The 24,337-nt window shown below is 38.5% G+C and overlaps 1 protein-coding gene across 1 annotated transcript in view; it reads right to left on the bottom strand.

The window, feature by feature from the left end:
* Nucleotides 1–24,337, bottom strand: part of CNTNAP2 (contactin associated protein 2) — a gene marked incomplete at both ends in the record, with an annotated part of 2,063,650 nt that overhangs the window by 387,031 nt on the left and 1,652,282 nt on the right. The gene's annotated exons all lie outside the window — the stretch shown is intronic.

Below are 24,337 nucleotides of genomic sequence, written 5' to 3'. Positions count from 1 at the left end.
AGGCTTTCTTCCATGCTGTGCATCAGCTAAGTAAGAGATACTTTTAGGTCCTTCATCTCTTCTTGTTTATTTTAACAACTGAAAGAGTTTATGCAACGTTTCCAGCACAGAGCAGGTGCTCACTAAGTGTTTATTTCCATCAATAATGAGGAGTGGAGTTGAGATACAAGCCCAATTTGGCTTTTCTCTTAGATTTGTTCTCCTGTTTATTCTATATCTATCTTGTTTCAGGTCTCCTAACTCAACCCCATACCCACCCTAAGTAGAGGAAGAGGGCAAGGCTAGTTGTAAAGTATTGATTCTAGGATGAAGCATAGAAATATAGGAGATGTTCTTAGGGATGGAACCAAGGTGAGTTACCATGCAGCACAGATTTCACCCTCATCCTCTCTTTGTACTGCTGTGGCCAAGAGATCCCCTCATTTGGGGCTAGATGGCTGGGAGGCACAAATCAGTGTAAGGTCATTCCACAAATTTATCTTTTTGCATGATTTTGTGCACTGTTCAGCCTGAATGTAAATGCGAATTTGGCAATTGTACATACAGCTGATCACAGGAGAGAAAACTGATTTTGGATGATAGAAGAATGAGAGAAAAGTTGGGGGGGATGTGCTGGAGGAATTGGGAGATTGGGATTGACGCATACACACCACGGATACTGTGTATAAAATGGATAACTAATGAGAACATACTGTAGAGCACAGGGAACTCTGCTTAACGCACTGTGGTGACCTGAATGGGAAGGAAGTCCAAAAGGGAGGGGATATTTGTATATGTATGGCTGTCTCATTTTGCTGTACTGTAGAAACTAACACAATATTGTAAAGCAGATATACTCCAATAAAAATTAATTAAAGGGCTTCCCTGGTGGCGCAGTGGTTGAGAGTCCGCCTGCCGATGCAGGGGACACGGGTTTGTGCCCCGGTCCGGGAAGATCCCACATGCCGCGGAGCGGCTGGGCCCGTGAGCCATGGCCGCTGAGCCTGTGCGTCCGGAGCCTGTGCTTCGCAACGGGAGAGGCCACAGCAGTGAGAGGCCCGCGTACCGCAAAAAAAAAAAAAAAAAAAAAAAAAGAAGATTGAGGGAGAGAGTTCAATAATCAGGTTAAAGATCTGTCATTTGCATCTCTTGCAGGGAACTGAGGAGAACCAACCTGGAAGCCTGTCTCTAAAAGGCTGTGCTGTTAGGAGCAGTTACGTGCTCCTCTGACCTTCTAGAAAGTCACTGAACATATGCTCCTTCATGTGTCAGGACCCACAGAAACCCAGGAAGGAGTCACAGAATTTAGCCAGTAGACCGCAAACAAGTGTATTTTCCACTGCCTTAGTTATTTCAACGAGTTTCCAAGATAAAGTTAAAAAAAATTTTTTTGGGGGGGGCTACTGCCACATGGCATGCGGGATTCTTAGTTCCCCGACCAGGGATCGAACCCTCATCCGCTGCAGTGGAAGTGCGGAGTCTTAACAACTGGACCACCAGGGAAGTCCAAAAAAAATTTTTTTTTAATCAAATGAGAACTAAGCTCATGCAGAAAAGCACTGTGATCCTTACTGACATTGCAGCTACTGGTGACACAGCCTCAAATCATTTGTAAACCCAACTCCTTATATTAGAACTTCTATCAGCTAAAATCATGTTAGAGAGGGAAGAAAGTCTTTGCTATTAAATTTGATATTTAATGTTTCTTAAAGGGACAATAAATGAAAACACCCTTAATAACATACTGTGATTTGACAACTTAGTAGAATAATGTGCATTCCTGTGGAACTTCAGGCCGAGATTCTCTACAAGTTCATTATCACTTAGCATTAACTGACTCTAGATCAGGGATTTGTGAGCTAAGTCCTGATAACCATTCATCTTGTTGCTTTTTCTGTGATGGCCCATAAGCTATTTTTTTTTTTTTTAATATTGATTTATTTGGTTGTGCCAGGTCCTAGTTGCAGCATGTGGTATCTGTAGTTGCAGCATGTGTACTCTTAGTTGCGGCATGTGGGATCTAGTTCCCTGACCAGGGATGGAACCTGGGGCCCCCTGCATTGGGAGCGTGGAGCCTTAGCCACTGGACCACCAGGGAAGTCCTATTTTTTTTTAACTTTAAATGGTTGAAAAGAAATCAAAAGCAGAATAATGCCATGTGAAAATTACATAAAATTCAACGTCAGTGTCTATAAATAAAGTTTTACTGAAATAAAGTCACTTTTTAATTTAACTTTTTTTTACAATATTGTCTATGGTGCTTCCAGGCTACACTGGCAGAGCTGAGTAATTATAATAGAGACCATATGGCCCTCAAAGCCTAAAATATTTATTATCTGGCCCTTTACAGAAAATGCTTGCCAACTCTTGCTCCAAATCATCAGTGTCCCTTTTTCCTTTGGGAATTTATTGAGCAAATATCCCACTGACAATCATGGTGGCCTAATATGCAACTTATCCCCACAGTCGAGTGTAGGGTTAGGGAAGGGGCATGAGAATATCTCTGAGGTGGGGAAAAAAGCATTTAAGCCAACATTTATTTACTCTAGCAGTGAGAAGTAACTTAAACCTTATTAATAATTAACTTTCTGATGGACGTTGCACTATCTGGCCTGCAGTCATGTGTCAGGATGCTCACCATCCTTACCTGATACTTGGTATTGTTGGTTCATTTACAATGAATGAGAAAGTGACTACTTTATAACAAATCTTGTGTTAATATAAGAGTATTTTGGAAACAAATGTTTGGAAATATTCCAATCACTATGTAATCTTATTGCCAAAATTTATATGTGCATAACCTCATAAGAATTTACACATCTACACACTTCCACAACTTGGAAACATAATTTTAAAATATTTGTAATAATCTTGTAAATGTAGAGTTCCAGTGGGTTTTGGACTTATTTTATAATACTGAAATGGGTCATTATTCAGTTACTTTGCAAATAAAACTGATTCAGAGATGATAGAAATTTACTACATTTTATCAAAACCTTTGCATTACTGGTCAATGAAACTGAAAAATTAACGTCATGATTCAGTAGGTGCACTTAGCAATATACCTTTATCTAGTTTGTTATATGTACCTTTAGGTAATATTTTTCAACTATGATAGCCAATAAAGTCAAGTATCAAAATGAAAAACACAGGGGCTTCCCTGGTGGCGCAGTGGTTGAGAGTCCGTCTGCCGATGCAGGGGACACGGGTTCGTGCCCCGGTCCGGGAGGATCCCACATGCCGCGGAGCGGCTGGGCCCGTGAGTCATGGCTGCCGGGCCTGAGCGTCCGGAGCCTGTGCTCCGCAACGGGAGACGCCGCGGCGGTGACAGGCCCGCGTACCGCAAAAAAAAAAAAAAAAAATGAAAAACACAGAGAGGCAGATCTTCAAATTGGTAATCCAAGATTATTTAAAATAATATGTATTTAATCACATCACAGTTACTAAAACAATTAAAGGAAAAGTTATTAATTTCTATTAATATTTTAGAGAAGATATTATTAATGACAACTTTATATCATTTTTAAAAACTTAATTTTTTTTATATTGAATATAAAATGTTAATTCACTAGAACCTGTATCTTACTTTTATACTTATTTGTAAATATGTGCTCAAAAAATTTTTAAATAGGGTATCAAAAAATATGACTGCTCTAATTCATAGAAAACAATAATAACAATACAGCATCTATCACTGAATACCTATGTATATTAGACTATTTCTTGTATACAACATCTAATCTGAAATCAATTCTTCCATAGAGGCATCATTATCCCCATTTTACTGATGAGAATCAGAGAATTTATCTTGACCAGGGTCACCAGCTCATAACTATAGAGTCTGGATCCAAATCTAGATTATCTGGATCCCAATCTAGGATTTTCCACAAAAAAGAGGGGAGAAACAAAACAGAAGAAAACCAAAAACCAACTATGTCAATTAAAAGCCTTTTTCTTTTAATTTTCATTTACAGATGAGGTGAAAATGTACCTTTTTAGATACACTTTTAGATACACTTTTAGGTACACTTTTAGATACACTTAGCTATCCTGAAACATTGAGAAAATTATTTGTGATTAGTAAGTTCAAAGATATCTGTAATGTTATACTCACAGGCATCCCCTAGGCCATCAGCACACCAAGTAAAAGTGGTCTAGAACTACCCCATCCCCAGGCTAACCACTGTTTTTAATGGTATATTGAAGTTTACAAAAGGTTACAGTTCAGCTAATACAGAAGTCTCCCTTAGCCTCGGAGGATACGTTCCAAGACCCCCAGTGGATACCTGAAATCACAAATAATACTGAACCGTATATATACTATGCTTTTTCCTATATGTACAGTATATATCTGTGATAAAGTTTAATTTATAAATTAGGCACAGTAAGAGATTAACAACAACTAATGACAAAATACAACAATTATAACAATATACTGTTATAAAGATGTGAATGTGGCCTCTTTCACACACACATAATATCTTATTGTACAAATTTAATGTCTTTTGCATCCTAAGTAAGCACCGTGTTGTAACTTTTGCAGTTTGAGGTATGACAGCAAAACTACCACGAATTTTTTTCCTTCTTCACAGTTTCATGGACAGAACATTCGTTCTCACCATGAATCTTAGCAACGTCAGCATATGGTTTTCTTTCCTTATTAAGTCACCACCTTTTCACTTAAAAGCAGCACTTAATGGCTTCTCTTTGGCATATCTGAATTGCCAGCATCACTGCTCTTGTGCTTTGGGGTCATTATTAAGTAAAATGAACAAAAGCACTGCAATTTTAAACAAATGAAGTGTTTATTTCTGAAATTTTCCATTTAATATTTTCAGATCACGGTTGACCAAGGTTAACTGAAACCACATACAGCAAAAACTTGGATGAGGGACTACTGTAGTGATAACCCTCAGATATTCCTTAACCAAACCAAGAAAATAGGAGAAAATAATTATCAGCTGAGAAAAAAAATACAAAGTTACCTTCTCGATCACTTTTGATCAGGGATATAAATAGGGCCAGGGATTTTAAAGTCGCAAACAACTGTTTGTGAAACTCACCCAACAGTCAACTCCGCTGGAAACAAATCGGTTGTGGAAACAAATTCATGGGTGGCAATCAAGTGGTTTGGCTAGCATGAAGTTTCTTGTGTGATCCTACAGCATAACCCACTTTCAAAAAATGATGTGTGGATGAACAGAAAATGACCTGAGACCTGAAGAGGCACCCTTCCAAACACCTCTAAGACTTCTATCTTAGCACCTGTGTGAAAATTATATAGCAAGCAAAACAAGCCTTCATTGAAAGTTATGATCTTTAATGATCGAGGTCAATCTAATTTAGGGAGATATTCAGTAACTATTTATCATGTTAGCCTAATCTAATTACATCTATTGCTAAGCTGGTACATTAGAAACATTCTATCATCCCTTTCAAACAGGCCCTGAACTCAGACTCTTGCATAATCTTTCTATCAGTGTTGTTATTAAAGGAAACTTGATTCTACAGAGTTTGCTTCTCTCACCTGCATTACAGTTATTCTGCGCCAGTACTATCCTTCTGAGGAACTCTGTCTTACTCTGCTGCTCTTCCCTTGCCTTCTTTTCTTATCCTGCTGAGAAAGCAAACAAGCCTCTAGGCGCACTGGTCTTGCCCTTAGCTCAGTAAAAAAAACAAATCCTTAGAGGAAAATAAACAGTCCAAGTGTCTGCAATTATAAGCTTGCTTTTCTACCAGATGTTATAAAAGTTACCACACTATGAGTATGATCTGTAATTCTAGCAGAGAAGAATTTCTTCTGCTTTGTGAAGTTTTAGAAGCACTTGTTTACTTAAAACAAACAAACGAATAGAATTACAGTCAGTGAACATTCAAGTATTTCCATCACAGAATCACCAAGGTAGAAATTTCTGGAAGAATACAGGAAGTCAAAGATTTAGCTACAGAAGATGTCAAAGAGACATAGAAATGGGGAATAAACACATGAGAAGATGCTTAATATTATTAGTTATTAGAGACATGCAATTAAAAATCTACTGAGACGCCACCTTACTCCTATCAGAATAATAGAAAAGACAGATAATAAGTGTTGACGAGGATTTGGAGAAACTGGAATCATCATACATCGCTCATGGGATTGCAAAGTGGTGCAATCACTTTTGAAAGTAGTCTGGTAGTTTCTCAAAAGTTAAACATAGATTTACCATATGACCCAAAATTCCATTCCTGGATCTCTACCCAAGAGAAAGCTTATGTCCACACAAAGACTTTTAGGTAGATGATTACAGAAGCTTTATTCACAACAGCCCCAAAGTGGAAACAACCCAAATGTCCATCAACTAGTAAAAGGATAATCAAAATATAGTATATCCACACAATAGAACATTGTTCATCAGCAAAAGAAATAAAATGTGGATACATACAACACAAAATGAATAAACCTCAAAATCATGATGCTAAGTGAAAGAAGTCAGACACAGAAGACCACATATGCCATAACTCCATTTATATGAAATGTCCAGAAAAGGCAAATATATAAAGATAGAAAGTAGATTAGTAGCTGCCAGGGTCTGGGGATGAGAATAAGGATCAATGGCAAATTCTCAAACTACCTTTATAATAGAAACTGTATCTCGTTCAGCAAAAACCAAATATCTATGGTTTACCAGGACATGCCTAAAAGTAAAATTCTATTCAATTGTCACCATTTGCCGCTGTAATCTCCTGGAAATGGCAATACTTTATAGCATCAAATCTTCATCTCAAGGACCATTTCTAAACTTTTTGGGATATTTTGTGTAATTTTGGTTCAAACAATATGTTCAAATTACCTATAAATTTTTGTATCTTTGTTCTGGATCCTTTCTGTCTCCTAATGGCCATCCCCAGACATTATGCTACTTTGGAAAAAGCAGACTGTACTTTTTCCATAGCAAGTACTCAGAAAAAGTAGGCCAGATGGGTGTAGCCGAGATGACAGATAGGAAGATCCTGAACTCACCTCCTCCCTCAGGCACACCAAAATTACAACTATTTACAGAGAAACTATCTATGAGAACAACCTGAAGACCAGCAGAAAACATTTTCCACAAGTAAAGATACAAAGAAGGAACCACAAGACAGGTAGAAGGAGTAGAAACAGTGTATAGTCAAGACCACACTCCTGGGTAGACAACCCACAAATGGGAGAAAATCACAATTGCAGAGGTTCTCCCCAAGAAGCAAGGAGTCCAGGCCCCACATTGGGCTCCCCAAGCTGGGGGTCCTGCACTGGGAAGATGAGCTCCCAGAACATCTGGCTCTGAAAGTCAGTGTGGCTTGTGTACAAGAGAGCTGGAAGGCCGTAGGAAATAGAGACTCTGCTATTAAAGGATACATGTAAAATCTCATACCCTCTCAATCCAGAGCAGAGGGAGTATTCTGAAAGAAGCCTAGGTCAGACCTACTTGCTGATTTTGGAGAGCCTTTTAGAAAGGTAAGAAGCAATTGGGACTCCTTCTGGGGATACAGAGGCTGGCAGCAGCCATTTCGGGGAGCTTGTTCTACCACGAGGACATTAGTGCTCACAAGAGCCATTTTGGAGTCTTCCCTCTAGCCTATTAGTGCTGGGGCTTATCTTCCCACCAGTGGGCTGGCACCAGCCCCAGGTCCTCCCAGACCCAGCAGCCAGCTGCCCTGGACACGGACCTCTCTACCAAAAAGCCAACACCAGTCTGGGGTCCCCCAAGGCCCTGCAAGCAGCCACCCAGGACTCAGCCTTGCCCACTAGTGGGCTGGCACTGGCCCTGGGAGCCCCTGGACTGCATAGCCAACTGCCCTGGGACTCAGCCCTAACCAACAGCAGGCAAGAAGGCACCACACAAAGCAGGGCCTGGCAGCCAACTGGGCTGAGGGCCAGCTCTGCATGCCAGCATGCCCACAATAGTCAGCTCCTCCACAACGGAAGGTCCCATGCAGCTCACACAGAGGGCATCCATAGAGCATATAGCTATGGTGACCAAAGGGGAGTTTGCTGCTGGGACCCACAGGATGTCTCCTATAGAAGGACACTTCTCCAAGATAGGGAAATGTAACTGACCTATCTTATACACAGAAATAAACACAGAGAATTAGGCAAAATGAGGAGACAGAGGAATATGTTCTAAACAAACAAACAAGACAAAATCCCAGAAGAACTAAATGAAGTGGAGATGAGCCATGTACCTGATAAAGAGTTCAAGGTAATGATTACAAAGATGCCAAATGAACTTGGGAGAAGAATGGATGAACACAGTGAGAAGTTTAACTAAGAGTCAGAAAATATAAAGAAGCAAAGAGGTGAAAAATACAATAACTAAAATTAAAAATACATTAGATGGAATCAACAGTAGCTTAGATGATACAGAGGAACAGATCAGCAAACTGGAAGATGGAGTAGTGAAAATCACCCAAGCTGAACAGAAAAAAGAAATTTAAAAAATGAGAATAATTTAAAAGACCACTGAGACCACATCAAGTGTACTAAAATTGGCATTATAGGGATCCCAGAAGGAGAGGAGAGAGAGAAAGGGAGAGAACTTATTTGGATAAATAATAGCTGAAAAGTTTCCTAACCTGGGAAAGGAAATAGGCATCCAGGTCCAGGAAGCACAGAGAGCCCCAAAGAAGATGAACCCAAAGAAGTCCACACCAAAATACATTATAATAATTTAATAATAAATGGCAAAATTAAAGATAAAGAGAGTCTTAAAAGCAAAAAGAGAAAATCAACTAGTTACCTATAAGGGAATTTCCATAAGACTCTCAGCTGACTTTCCAGCAGAAACTTTGCAGTCCAGAAGGAGTGGCACAATATATTTAAAGCGATGAAAGGAAAAAACCTACAACCGAGAACACTCTACCTGGCAAGGCTAACATTCATATTTGAAGGAGAGGTAATCAATAAGGACATTGCATAATGATAAAGGGAACAGTCCAAGAAGAGGATATAATAATTGTAAATATATATTCACCCAACATAGGAGCACCTAAATACATAAAGTTTATATTAATAAACATAAGGGGAGAAATTGACAGTAACACAATAGTAGGGGACTTTAACACCCCATTTACATCAATGGACAGGTCAACCAGACAGGTAATCAATAAGGAAACACAGGCCTTAAAGGAACCCTCCTACACTGCTGGTTGGAATGTAAATTGGTACCACCACTATGGAAAACAGTATGCAAATAATGTTAAAAATTAAAAATAGAACTATCATATGATACAGCAATTCCACTTCTGGGTATTTTTCTGAAGAAAACAAAAACACTAATTCAAAAAGATATAAGCACCCCTATATTCACTGCAGCATTATTTATAATAGCCAACATATGGAAGCAACTTGTGTCCAACAACAGAAGAATAGATAAAGAAGATGTGATATATACATATATATAAATAATGGAATATTACTCAGCCATAAAAAAGAATGAAATCTTGCCATTTGCGAAACATGTATGGGCACCTGGAGGGTATTATGCTAAGTGGAATAAGTCAGACAGAAAAAGACAAATATTGTATGATTTCACTTATATACGGAATCTATAAAATAAAACTCTCAAACAAATATAATAAAACAGAAACAGAGTCACACATACATAAAACAAACTGGTGGTTGCCAGAGGGGATTGGTTGCGGGGATGAGTGAAATAGGTGAGGGAGAATAAGAGGTACGAACTTCCAGTTACACAATAAATGAGTCAGGGGATATGATGTACAGCATAGGGAATATGGTAAATAATATTTAATAACTTTGTATGGTGACAGATGGCAACTAGACTTATTGTGGTAATCATTTTGTAATGTATAAAAATATTGAATCACTATGTTAAATATAATATTCTAAGACAAGTATACTTCAGTAGAAAAAAGTAACTGTGAGGTAATAGATGTGTTAATGAGCTTGATTGATTATTTCACAATGTATACATACATCAAATCATCAAGTTGTACACCTTAAATACATACAATAAAAAAAGTACGTCAAAAGGTAAAAACCTATAAGAATTTTCCTGAGTTTTTCTGGATAGTTACTATTCTACTGTTAACTTGCACTAAAGATGTCAGATTCAGTATTATTTTTATTAAAGGACTTTGCATTGTTCATATTCTTTCCATCTCTTAAATAAAAAACACATAAAGAACTTACAGTTGTACAGAGTTTAAAAATACTCACTGCTTTCCCTTGGATTATCTCATTTGCTCCCTATAACTTTGGAGGTACAAGGAAATAAGGATATACAATTGAACCTAACAAATTTTGATTCCCAAATAACTGTTCAGAAACATATCCAGTATGCAAAGTGAGACAGACTCCACCAAGGAATGAGATGTGTCTTCAAGGTACAATACCAAATACTACCTAATTATTTACTAGTTCTTACCTAATATACATAAGAAAGGCAGGAAACATATAGACTCAAGTCAAGGATAGTTTTAGTTAAAACATTTGTTTTCAAGTAAGCGAGAATTTTTATTTGCTTTTTTAATTTATTTTTTTATTTTTTTGGTCCTCAACTCCATCTTCCTATATCTTCTCTGCCTGGGGGTGCACTCCTCGGCCTTTCCTTTAACAGGAAATTAATACTCTCATTCTTCCTCTGTCCTTGCCCCTATTAAAAGTCGCTTTCAGAGAAAAATGTGACAAACCATTCCATCCATGTTTAAGAAAAGCAATGCCTTAATGAGACAAAAGACTGCTCTTAGAAATCCTATCTCTATGAATGGTGGAGGTTGGACTGGGGAGAGGGAGGAATATTGCTAGCATCACTGAAACAACTACGTGGAGGTGATTACATGTTCTTAAAAAGGCAGCCCTACCATCACCATGGAGCAGGTTGGCCAGTTCCTCTATGTTCATTTACGATAATCATGATCAGAAGTCAATGCCTTTGTTCATAGAGCACATGGGGGCTATCTAAGCATGGCTGGATCATGAGAAGTTGAAATAAACAACAGAGCTGTCTAATACACAATAAAGTAGAACTTTAAAAATACTTCTAATGGCGTCCTCAGTCACCATTGACTATTGAGCTTTCCTCAATGGATGTAAGGTACTGTTTTCTACAAAACCATTAGAGTAATTAATAAAACAACCATCACAATTAGATCTTTAGAATCCCTGAATATGTCCCCTATGAAATGGAAGTAATTACAGATTCAATTACTCCTTTTCAGTGGGAATAGCTTAGGCCTTTTGTAAATGCATGGCAATTATCTGTTCAGTTTAGAATCTCTTAGAAAGCCTTTGTAACCATTTCAGGATGCTACGCAAATTGTTCTTTGATTTTCCTTCTGGAATGCAAGTTCCCTGAGGCCAGATATATTGTCTCATGCAACTTTATAAACCGAATACTAGTAAGCCCCTAAAAGTGGCTCATTCCATATGTTTCATGATTGAATAAATACATGAATAAACATAGAAGCCATCTAGGCACAATCCTAAAATAGTAATCAGTATGTGCTTACTATCAATGGTGAGAAATGAGAAAGAGACCTTTCTTATCACTGGAGTTCCTTGAATGCTCTTTAAACAGTTTCATTATTTCTTTTCTGTAATTGAGGTTTTATTTTTTCTTTAGAAAATCATATTCAATTAGAAGTTTCATATATAATTAATATAATGGAAAGAATTAGATCTTAAAGACAGGAGTCCTATTTCAACTCTGCATCTATGTAAAGGTAAGTTACTGAATTTATCTGGGCCATTGTTTCTTTACGTAGATAAGCTATATATTTTGGTTCTGAAGGGTATCAGAATATGGAACTTCAAAGTATGCCTCTTTGGCATATAGAGTATTTTGAGCTAAAGGCCATTGAGGTTGGTAGACACAGGAAAAGTTCTAAAAACAGGGCACACGTTTTCTTTTTGTAAAGGAAACCTGCATAAGAAATCTTACTAAACAACTCTTCTTTACCATGCTTCTCCTGGTCACTTTCTCATAACTTGCCTCCGTCACACAGAAGTCCCAAACCCCTTGTCTTTTGGCTTAAGATGGTATATGAGCCCAAGTTCTAACCATCCCTTTGGGTTATTCATCACTGGGTACTTCCATAGGTACATAGGTACTACCATAGATACATATTAACAAACATATTCTGTTTGTTTTTCTCTTGCTAATTTAAAGGACCCCAACTGAAGAGCCTATGACGGGTAGAGGAAAATATATATTTTTTCCTCCCCTGTAGTTCTTTGATTCTACTTGTTTGTTTAGTTTGTTATTACAGAAAACAAATAGTAAGCATTTGAATAAATTTGGCAAACTTAAATGTGTGGCTTAAAACATAAATATTTGGTCTGTTTTTCAATGGCATGGGGTCATTGGTAGCCCTTTGAGGATAGGACTTTGTGGTTCTATGTAGTTTCTCCAGAAAATATTAATGAAGTATCCAACATATGGTTTGGGAGATTAGTTTTCACCCTTATTTTTCAGGTGAGATAACAGATTTGGAATAAAACTATGCCTGGCCTAAGGTATTCAACTAATTAGTGGCTGAACTAGAAAAAACAGACCAATCTCTACCACTCTAGAATTTAAGAAGAGAAAATGCATGTTTACATTTCTCAAATTCTGCTTAAATAATTTCAATTGTTTTCCTATAAATGATATGAAAATCTATTTTTTATCATATAGGAAAATTGTTTCACTGAATTGAACTATTTACACCCATATTTTCCCTAAACAAGGGTTCCTTGTGTTTCTGAAAACTGTGCCTCATATGTTATATGATTGGCAAGGACAGAGTACTTGATGTGTGGCCTCCTTGACATTTCCATGTATTTTCGTCACCAGCAATTAATGGCCAACTCCTGGCATCTCAAAAGTAGTCAATGGGAAAATCTTTGCTTATACTGGCCGTGTATATCTTTTAAAATTAAGGTGAATGTTCTGGGTTCTCTCAGTGTTCCTAAAGCTTTATTTCTAACCAACAGACAAATGCAGACAAATCTCGTCACTTCTGACTCCCCTCTGCTTTGTCATGGCTCCTCTTCAGTCTTGCTCCTGGCTCGATGGCCCTTCCTCTCTAGGTAGCTTGTGACTGGCTTCATCCCACAGGTTCTACATTTGGCCCACAGGGCACATGATGCATTCTTGTCTCACTGAACTCTGAAAGGGGGGTGTTGACTACATGCTGGAGCCCCTTCACTTTGAAGCTAGTCAGGGAGACTCCAGGCTTCTGTGAATTGGTCCTGTCCTCTCTAGCTCCAGCAGTCATGAGTCAAGCTCTCTGATTCATTCTCGTGAAGTTCTCCCGTCCCTCTCCCATAATGGTGGGATGGTTACAGGTAGATAGAATATGCTAACGACTCCACAAATGAATCTTTCCCATTGGTCTCTTAAACTTCTCCAGGAATTTTTAGGCTTCTCTTGCATCACCCAATGTAGGTAACTGAGCCAGAGCTGCACTTGGCTTTAGAACATGGGGGTACGTGACCCCTTAGTCAAGTTCACAGCCTTGGAGCCAGTGCTAAAAACTCCAAGACAACAGAAGTCACCTAATTTATGATCCTTTCCCTGAACATGAAAAAAATCCTAATAACATTAGGATTTAACGTAAACATTAACATCAGATTTTCATCTGATTTATTCTCTGTGTAAAGTATTACTTCACTGTCCTCACAGATTTTCACAATCATGAAAGAGAATAATCAGACTCTCCACCCCCTAAATTTTTTCTTAAATAGATTACTCACAAGAACACTGGTTCTGATGAACTTGGCCTCAGAAGAAAATTTAATACACCTTGAATTTTTATTTTGTGGATTTGACCATCCTAAAAGGTACTTTTTTTCAATGATACAAGCATTCTTCTTTTAACTAAGGAGCACTGCTTTTTCCCTCTATCGCCATTTCTAAAGCCCCCTCCAAGTAACACAAATCCATAGAAATGATTCTTATATTGATGATTACCAAACTCTTTTCTCTACAAAGATCACATCATCCTTGACATATTTTGTCATTCCCACTTCATCTCAGCAGCTCATTTTTCTCCCCTAGTGCACAGTAAAGACTTGTTTGAAAGTGGAAGTGGTTTCCTTTACTCGTTTCTGAACTCTGTAGGGCCCTTAAGAGGATCGATATTTGTTTTTATGTTATCAATATCTTGAAGATGCTGTGGGATGTAAACATGTGAAAAAGGCCTCAGCTAAAATAAGGAAAAGCACTTACTCTTTAGGATGAGATAGTCCAAATAAAAATAAAGTTTCAAATTATCTCTCGGTAACTGAGACTAATGCGAGGCAGAAGGCAGCCATGGAAAGAGGCTTAAGATTGCTCTCAGTCTCAAGCATGAAGGAAGACAGATGACCCAAGGAAATGGAAAATAAATGATCTGAAATTTGGGAGGGAGAAAGCCAAAACAATTATGTGTAATATAAGCCTGAAGGGAGCTTCAGGGAGAAAGAAAAGTAGTCAATTATGTTAAACATTGCAAAGATGTCTAGTATCTAAAAAATCAGAGTGCACATTGGATATATTAACATGGAGATCATTGGTGGACCTATCTCAAAGACTTCCTGTATAGTAATAAAGAAAATTTTCAATGACTGATAATCAAATGGGAAACAAGAGGGTAGAGACCAACCCTAAACTGTTATTTTGAAGTTGGAATGAGAAATGAGAAATGGAAGAAGCAATAGGATAGAAGCTGGAGGAATCTGCAGCATCAGGAGATTTTGTTTGTACACTGGGAGCTGAATCAATTATGTTTTATCACATATGTCTGTAATCAATTTGCCGACATTATTTTACAAGCTTTTGGAAGCAAAACTCATGAATGTCCTATGTAAACAAGTAGTGTATAGATGGCATATAACCCTGTCCAGAGGATGACTTGAAGTGGCATATAATTAGCACATTCTGACCATTGCTGGGGAATACAAATAACAAGTGCAGCTTCCTTTTGTTTCTAATCCAGGGAATAAAGAGCACCTGATCTCTTTCTTCAAATCAAAACTAATCAAGTGAGGACACCTGGCCTTTCTGAAATATGATAGCCAACATATTTTGGGAAAAGATTCTTGGGCCTGCACTCTCGGAGAAAAGGACTGAAAGAAGAACTAACTAGATAATTTCACAGTGAGGTCTGGAGTTTCGTGGTTAACTCTAGCCAGCTGGGGCTTTGATGTTTATTAGGTCTGGAGAAAGACAGAAGTTCAGTAATGCACTCAGGGACATTCTAAAACTTCAGTTAATTAGATTTTAATAAACAAGGTCATCTCTTTGGCAAGTTTACTTTGGAATTTAGAGGGTAAATCATTTACAGTGTAGTCCAACTTACACAAATTAAGAGGCATATAAATCGTCCCCACAGAAGAAAGGCAATAAAAATCCTTCACTGTTAACTGAGTGATAGCAAATACTGTCAAAGAAAAGAGTGAGTGGCCTGAACTCGTAGGGCTATGCAAGTCTTGAACAGTGCAAAACTCGACTTAGTGGCAGTTTTATAGAGAGAATAAAGCATATGAGTGTCTTGTTTGTGTGGATTTGTTCTGCTCTAAGAGGATCCAGGAGGGGAAATTGCCACATTCTTCTGATAGGCAGAGTATCCAGTTTGCAAATAATCTGAAAATGGAAAAGTGATGCAAACAAATCTGTGGAGGATTAGCCATTTGATTTCCTTGGAGTGCACATGATTTTTTTTTTTTTTTTTTTTTTTTTGCGGTAAGCGGGCCTCTCACTGTTGTGGCCTCTCCCGTTGTGGAGCACGGGCTCCGGATGCGCAGGCTCAGCGGCCATGGCTCACGGGCCCAGCCGCTCCGCGGCATATGGGATCCTCCTGGACCGGGGCACGAACCCGTATCCCCTGCATCGGCAGGCGGACTCTCAACCACTGAGCCACCAGGGAGGCCCTGGAGTGCACATGATTTTGATGACTGATTTTAACCTTACTTAGAGGTTACATCAGTCTGCTTAACTGCCATAACAAGGCATCACAGATTGGGTAGCCTAAACATTTATTTATTTTCTCACAGTCCTGGAGGCTGGAAGTGTAAGATCACAGTGCCAGAAGGGTTGTCTGGTGAGGCCTCTCTCCTTGGCTTGCAGACAGCCATCTACTCACTATGTCCCCACATGGCATTTCTTTTGTTACACACAGAGACAGTGAGCTAGCTCTGGTTTCTCTTCCTCTTCTCACAAGGACACTTATCCTATTGGACTAGGGCTCCACCATTATGACCCCAGTTAACCTTCATTACCTCCTTAAAGACCTTATCTCCAACAACAGCCACGTTGGGGGTTAGGGCATTAACATATGAATACTGGGAGGAGGTGACATAGTGCACAGTTAAGTCTATACAGTTGTATACAATTTTCCATGTTGAGTTTTGGAAACATTAATTCTGGGAGATGATTATGGGTTTTCTGGAAAGAAAAAAGATATTTTGTCTCTCAAGTGTGGGAAATGCTGTGTATGTTCTATATTTCACTCTTGGAGATGCAAAATACCAATTAGTAAAATAAAGACCATGACATTCCCTACATTGAGTAAAACCTATTTAACTTTGCTTAACCCAGAATCCTGGAAAATGGAAATTTTCCCTAGCACACATATCAGTATCTTGAGAAAAAAACATTCTGCATTGTACTAGTCTGTGAAGCATGGTTTCTGGCATTCTGTGGCTTCTCAAATACAGCTTAAATGGCAAATCATTTACAGAGCTTTCAGATGAGATTGAGATAGAAAAGGAGAGAGCACTGGTGTGTACTTAACATCTTAATTATAGATGCTATGTTCGCCCTTGTGTGTACTTGTTCCCACCATACAAAGATAATGTGTCTTGATCAATTAATACAGAACAACTCCTGGGCTTCTGTAATAAAGCCCACTAAATTAGTATTCCTTCCATGGGAAAAAAATAAGAAGCTATTCGACCCAGATGTCTATCAACAGAGGAAAGAAATAAATTGTGATATACTCACATAATGGAATAAGGCACAGTGATGAAATAAAATGAACCATAGCTCCACACAAAAACCTTGTCAACATTAAAAAAAAAATCACTGATGGGAAAAATCAAACATAAAAGAGTACATGCTGAACAATTCCATTTATATGATGGTCAAGAACAGGCAAAAATACCCTAGGAGAATAGAAGTCAGAATAGGAGTTACCCTTGTGGAGATTGTTGAGGAGGGGGCTAAGAAGCCAACCATGTTCTATTGAATAAATCTTGATCTGTTTAATTATTTTATGAGTACACCAACATATGAAATGATTGAGATGTACATTTAATATTTGTACACTTCACTCTATAAAAGTTACAGCTCAAGAGGGAAAAGCATCGTGGCTCATTATTGCTTTCTAGGACAAAGATGAAATTCCCAATCCTGGCCATTTCGCAATATGACTCTAAGTTACCATTCCAACATTCCATGTGCTCCAGGGGTCCAGGCATATAGAATATAATGTAATATCCACTCCCTGCTTCCTGGACATCTGAACCATTTATTATTCAATGTTGCTGTTGACTTTCACGCTTTCCTCTGTTTGTACACGTTGTCCCGTTTTCTGAGATGTCCTTCCTCTTCTTCCTGCCTATTGAAATTCCACTCATTCTTGTCCAGTTGTTTCTTCTGTAAAGTCTCCCCTGATGTCTCCAAAATGAATTCTTGTTATTCATCTGGGTTCCCACAGCCATCTATCCCTATCGACAATGTACTTACAGCTGACATAGATTAGGAATTTTCTGGGACTTGCCTGCTTTCAAATATTTATCTCTTTGTCTCCATAGTACATTGCTACTATGTATTCTCACTTTTGTCTTATTTTTCTCACTTTTGTTCTGGAGCATGTGGCCAATAAAAATATAATTCTAATGATACAGTAAGTTTTATAATTCTTTATCCTCCTCCTTAGCCAGTGTGACCTTATTTCCTTGAATAAAGATCCTCTCTTACTCATTTTTGTAGCCACAAGACTTGACCTTGATAATGAAGTGGCAATCATCTCTGTATTATAAGTAAATTTCACCTCTCTAGAAGCAGACAATTTGCATTGTGAATTAAACACGGTATATTTTACTGTCACATTTTTGTTGCTGTAATTAAGTGATCAGAAGGCAAGATTTTTGATTATATCATTTACAATAGTCATCTTTTTCCTGGGCAGGTTGGGATTCTGTTTAAGAAACGGGGGGGGGCTTCCCTGGTGGCGCAGTGGTTGAGAGTCCGCCTGCTGATGCAGGGGACACGGGTTCGTGTCCTGGTCCGGGAAGATCCCATGTGCCTCAGAGCGGCTAGGCCCGTGAGCCACGGCCGCTGAGCATGCGCATCTGGAGCCTGTGCTCCGCAATGGGAGAAGCCACAGCACGGAGAGGCCCACGTACCGCACAAAAAAAAAAAAAAAAAAAAGAAACAGGGGGTTGGTGTCAAACTGTGCTCAATTTCTAGGTCTTCCTTCCACAATGGGCAGCTTGTCGGTCTCAACTTCCTCATCTGTTAAAAATTTTTCTGGGTGAAAGTTAAATGAGTTAACTGACTGTAAATTACTTAGCATTGTGCCTAGCACAAAGTAAGCATTCAATAAATATTAGTTTATACCATATGAAATTGCCAGTATTCAACTGTGTTTCACATAAAAATGGCAGTTTCATATGATATAATGTAAACTATTATCAAAATCACCATTGTCACTTCCCTTTACAATGCTGTCCATCAAAGGGCTCATAATCAGTTTCTTTTTAATATTTAGTATGATTGGTACACAAATTCAACATGTGTATAAAGTAGGCTAGGCTCATGTGTATAAAGTAGGCTAGCATGTATAAAGCGTGCTGTAGGCTCATGCTTTTTCTCCCAGGTAGTGAAGGATGCCCTGCTATAGACAGAAAGGGAACCAAACAGTTTCCAACTCTTCCTCTGAGAAGAGTTACCTCCTGTACAGTTTCATCAGCTTCAAACTTAACGCCCAGAGCACGTAAACTAACATTCTCACTCAAGTGCACACATTCTAATTAGCTCCAAATATAAATTTCTTTAAACACTGTATCTACAAAATGACTTGAAAAAGGACTCATGAAGTTACTTAAAACTTTCAGGGAGAATTTGCTTCCTTATTCATTCAACAAATATTAATTGAGAGTCCACTAGGTTCCCGCCATTGGTCTGGTGGGAATGCAAAAATTAATGAGTCCTAACTCCAATCTTCAAGGAGCATATGGCTTACTAGGCTATTCATGTCTTATTTATTTTTCCATAATTAAATAATTAAATTAATACAATATTCCTCCACCATGGCGTATCAGGGATCTGTCTCTTTTGTTTCTGTTTTTTTTTACCAATTTTCTGTTGCCTTCCTCTATTTTTTCTTTCTTAGTATTCCATTCTACAGTTTATTAGGAACAAAGTTTACCCCTTTTGAATAATTTTAATCTCCTAATTTAATTCTTTTAATTAAGTCCGTATTCATTTAAATAGTTATAAGCATTCTTAAGGGAATCACATTACTTAATTATAATTAGATAATGAGTATTCGATTATTGAGCTTCTAAAATAAAATTTATAATGCCAGGGACTGAAAAGCACGATATCTAGAATCTTTTATTATGGAATTACCAATGAGAATAATCTACTGGGAATAACTAACTTGTTCAAGCTGGTTAAAGCAAGTGCATGTGAAAGTAAATGTTTTAATATTACCTGATAGAAACAGCCTCCCCTTTATTTAATGTCTTTTTTTGGAAGACTGTAGAACGCATTACTCATAATGCCATTCCTGGACACAAAGACCCTCTGAGATGGTAGACAATGGTACAGTTCACAGACTCCAATGTTTAAAATGTAAACCAGCAGCGTGGGATGGAGAACTCCCTTCTCTATGAGAATCTTTTCATCATCTTGTGCATTGATGCTTTGTGTATTTGTTAAATGACCATACCAGCTCATTTCAAATGGGTAAACAAGAGGTACCACTCACTGTGACTTCTCCAGGAAATATCAAATATTCTTGGTCTAGAAAGTAAAATAGATCTAAAAGAAGTACAACTATCTAGAAGGAAGCAGAAGAGAGATCAAGAAATGGATTTTGCATTTCCGTATTCTGGGGATAAAAGAGAGACAAAATGTTGAGGTTAGCAGGAAAGAGAAGTGCAGTACAGAGAATATAAATCATTGCTAGACAGGAAATATAACCTTTCAAGGAGCCAAGTAGGAGATATCTGATGTAAATAAGTTAGGTCTGAGAAGGAGACCGAAGTGTATACAATCGAAAGATACTTGACTCAGAAGGCTTTTTACAAAAGGGAGATGCAATGGACTTCTATAATCTATGTGCAGTTACCTCCTTGCATATAATTTGTGTCTTTAGTTAACATCACCAACTATGTTTTTGTTGCACTAAAGAATTACCTGCATGAAGGTTGCTACTTATAACCATGATCTATAAGAAAAAACGGAAAGGCTTATTTCTAGGGCTTCAAAAATAAGAAAGAAAGATCCTAAGATACTTGGATATGGCATCTTTGGCAGAGACAGTGCCTCTGAGTGTCCCAGTGGGGTAGAGTCTAACCCACCACTGCCCACTCTCTTCTGATCCCAGCATGCTGGGTTCATCCTGTTTTTAACATTCTTGGAATAGGAAATAATATTCCAGTTGATGCTGGTCAAGCATTGCTGCATATTATCATCACTATTATACAATCTTCTTTTTCCTTGTCCATCTGGAATATTCTTACGTTTGGCAGGCTAATTCCTGGCAATCCAAGTTTAGATATCTGTTTTAATCGAATACAGCTGAACCTTTACTAACATCAGTACTGGGAGCCAGGCCCACCTTGGTGGTTCATCACTGCTGTGCATTGCGTTTCTTCGCCATTTGCTGCTTTAGATCCTGCCTGTAGTGTGCCAGTGGTGGCATAAAGCTCCTCTGCATAACCCTGGCTTGTCCTGCTCATTCATCAGTTCTAGATGCTGACTCATGCAGTCTAGCAGGTAATTCATCTGCTTCTCGCAGCCGTCAATAAACACTGGTTATCATTTTTCCTTGTACATGCAGGAAGTATAGTGTCCAAAAGGATCTCAATTAAGGGCCTAAACTATAATCACTTCATGATCCCAATGGTTTTGCTGGGCTTGTGGGAATGGTGGGCCAAGGGGCGGCTTGTTAAGCCGGTATTTGCATGAAGTGGTCAGCAGCCTTCTGAGTCTAAAGGAAGAAGAGAACTGAAGGGCTAAAGCTTGGCCCTAAATAGTGGACCAGGCTTGGGGCAAAAAAGGAATTTTGAATAGAATGAAATGACACTCAGATGGTGCAAGTCACTGATAAGAAGGATGCAATAAAAACTGATATAGGTGACCTTCTTCAGTTGGAGTGATGGTAAGTGCCCGGGCTGGACCCTGTGGCCTGAGCGCTGGACACCCCACAACTGTCCTAGGAAAGTCCAAGAGACATTCAAGCAGCAGCTGGAACAAGAGCAAAGGGCACTGGAAAGGCCACAAGGCAGGTGGAAAGCATATGTTTGCCATCCCACTTCAGCCAACCTTTGGGAACTCTGAAGTAGCTGAAGGGAATCTGATTGTGGCTTAAGGTTCCAAGATCGTTAATTCAGAGGTAACTGGAGAAATGCAATTTGTTATATCATTATTAAGCTGATGTGGCATGGGGAAATAAAAGCCCAGTGGCCAAAGAGGAGAATGACAGGTCTTCAAACACTTGATTTCTACCTGAGTTTTCAGAATCCAGTTTAATAAAAACTACTGTTTTTGTATAGAGTTATGTTCAGTGTGGAATTTTGACATAATATGATAGCATTGTCTGGGACCTTGTTAGAAATGCAGATTTGCAGGCTCCACCCAAATCTACTGCAGAAAAACCCTGCATTTGGCAACAGTCCCAGGTGATTCATATGCACAAGACTTTAGGGAACAGGAGACAAACTGATGGCTTCAGAGTTAATCTGGCCAACAGACAAAAATAGCAATTTCACCCTATCTCTTTATTTACAATATATGCCTGACTCCTGTAGGCAACTGAGCTTTAGTTATGGTAGTATAATTTAGTTCACAACATTTGGAATTTGTATGATAATATTTTAATGAAATTATGTAATATTTTATATCTGTAATAGTCTAGTAAGATTTGTGGCCCTAGGTTTGTCAACCAACCTATAAAAGGAATTCCACTCCCATGAAGAAAGAAGGGCCTACTACGAAGCCAGTGTACCCATTCTCCTCTTAGTTATTTTCAATCAAAAGGAAATGAATGGATCAAATCATCTGGAGACCTTGATGGTGCTTGATGACCTAAAGATTTGTGAATCGGTGTGAGATATTTGAAATCTCTGATTTCAGATCAGAGTGATTCTGATACCACGCCTCCTCTCCAGTCTTTCAAAAAATACATAAATAAAACCAAAATAGCATCTACAGAGAAAGTAATTTGTATTTCCAAAATTAAGCAATACTTGCCGCCTAATATTTACATAGATATCCATTTTTTTGATTATTATAATCAATTAGTTATATTAAATAATGGAAACAACACATTTCAGACATAGGAATGAACTTCCAGATAATCTAATTCAAACCACTCATTATACAGATAAGGAAACTAAGACCAGAAAGATGAAGAAACTTTGCTTAAGATCATAGCATTTATTAATATTTCTTCTTTTTATCTCTATATATCAATTTTATTTCTGTTTAATACGTACACAACCCGATGTTTATGGCATTTTAAACTTTGATTTTAGTAAAACAACTCTACTGATAATTCCAGAATAGCCAAAGCTTAACTTCTCAGTTACCTGAAACTGTACACATAATAATCATTGCAATTTTGGACAATGACCTAGGAACATCGTATTTCTTTGACCATCTCACTTCTCTCTTTCTTTCTTTGACCATCATCTTTCTCAGGATTGCTTTGGCTATTTGGGGTATTCTGTGCTTCCATATGAGTTTTAGGGTTATTTTGTCTATTTCTGTGAAAAGTGCCAATGACTTTCTTGGCATCAGCTTATTCAGAGAGATTCAAATCAGGATTAAGTATAAATAGGACTTACTAGTAGGGGACAGTATAAGGAGTGGTGTCTTCATAGGGTATAGGGGCTACTCTCCGGTCTCTAAGTAGTCAATTCAAGTACAATAACACAAGCAATATTGGATGGGTGTTGGTGCCACTCTGGCTTAGAAGCCCCATGATGCACAGGAGCGAATATCTCTTATCACAGACTCACAGGCACAGCTCTCATGGGTCTGAGCAGGGGGTGTGCAATTACAAGAATGCTGCAGACTCAGGGAAGCCTCCAAACTATTTCACTCACAGTCCTCCCAAACCAGATGCAGCTTACCCATCAGGGCCATTTTTTTTAGCATACAGAATGTGTCTAGAAGCCCAGCTGACATTCTACCTTTCTCAGATTTCCAAGAGACTAGAGTTAGAGAGTAAACCACAAATCATTTTTCCATAGAGAAGGAAAAAGAAGGTTTTTTGGTTTTTGTTTTTTTAAACCATTACATGTCTACACTGGTATGTAAATCTGCAGACACACTTGAAGAAGAAGGATGCGGTGCGGTGGGATGACTAATTCCACTGGGTATTAAGACTCGACAAAGCTAAAGTAATTAGTAATAATGTTCTAGGAAAAGAAAATAGAATGATGGAACAGTATAAAAAAAGAGAGCTCAGAAACAGACCTACACATTTCTGGATTGTCTGTGTTCCCCCCCAAATACATATACCGAACTTCTAATCTCCAGTGTGATGGTATTAGGAGGTGGAGCCTTTGGAGATGATTAGGTCCCGAGGGTGGAGCCCTCATGAGTGGGATTAATACTCTTATAAAAGGTACCCCTATGGAACTCCCTTGCCTTTTCTGCCCTGTGAAGATATAGCAAAAAGACCACTGTCTATGAATCAGGTAGTGGATCCTCACCAGACACTGAATCTGTCAGCAACTTGATCTAGGAACTTCAAAGTCTCCAGAACTGTGAAAAATAAATTTCTACTGTTATAAACCACCCAGTCTATGGTATTCGGTTAAAGCAACCTGAACAGACTAAGACAGACACTAACTACAGTAAAAAATATAGGGTTCTATTAAAATCAAGAATTACAAGATGCTATTAAAAGATACCATGGGGCCTCCCTGGTGGCACAGTGGTTGAGAGTCCACCTGCTGATGCAGGGGATACGGGTTCGTGCCCCGGTCTGGGAGGATCCCATATGCCGTGGAGCGGCTGGGCCCGTGAGCCATGGCCGGTGACCCTGCGCGTCCGGAGCCTGTGCTCCGCAACGGGAGAGGCCACAACAGTGAGAGGCCCGCGTACTGCAAAAAAAAAAAAAAAAAAAAAAAAAGATACCATGAAAAGAGTAAAAAGAAAGCCACAAA

The sequence above is a fragment of the Hyperoodon ampullatus genome, assembly GCF_949752795.1.
Source record: "Hyperoodon ampullatus genome assembly, chromosome: 9".
Taxonomy (NCBI): Eukaryota; Metazoa; Chordata; class Mammalia; order Artiodactyla; family Ziphiidae; genus Hyperoodon; species Hyperoodon ampullatus.
This window is presented reverse-complemented; position numbering and strand designations above follow the sequence as displayed.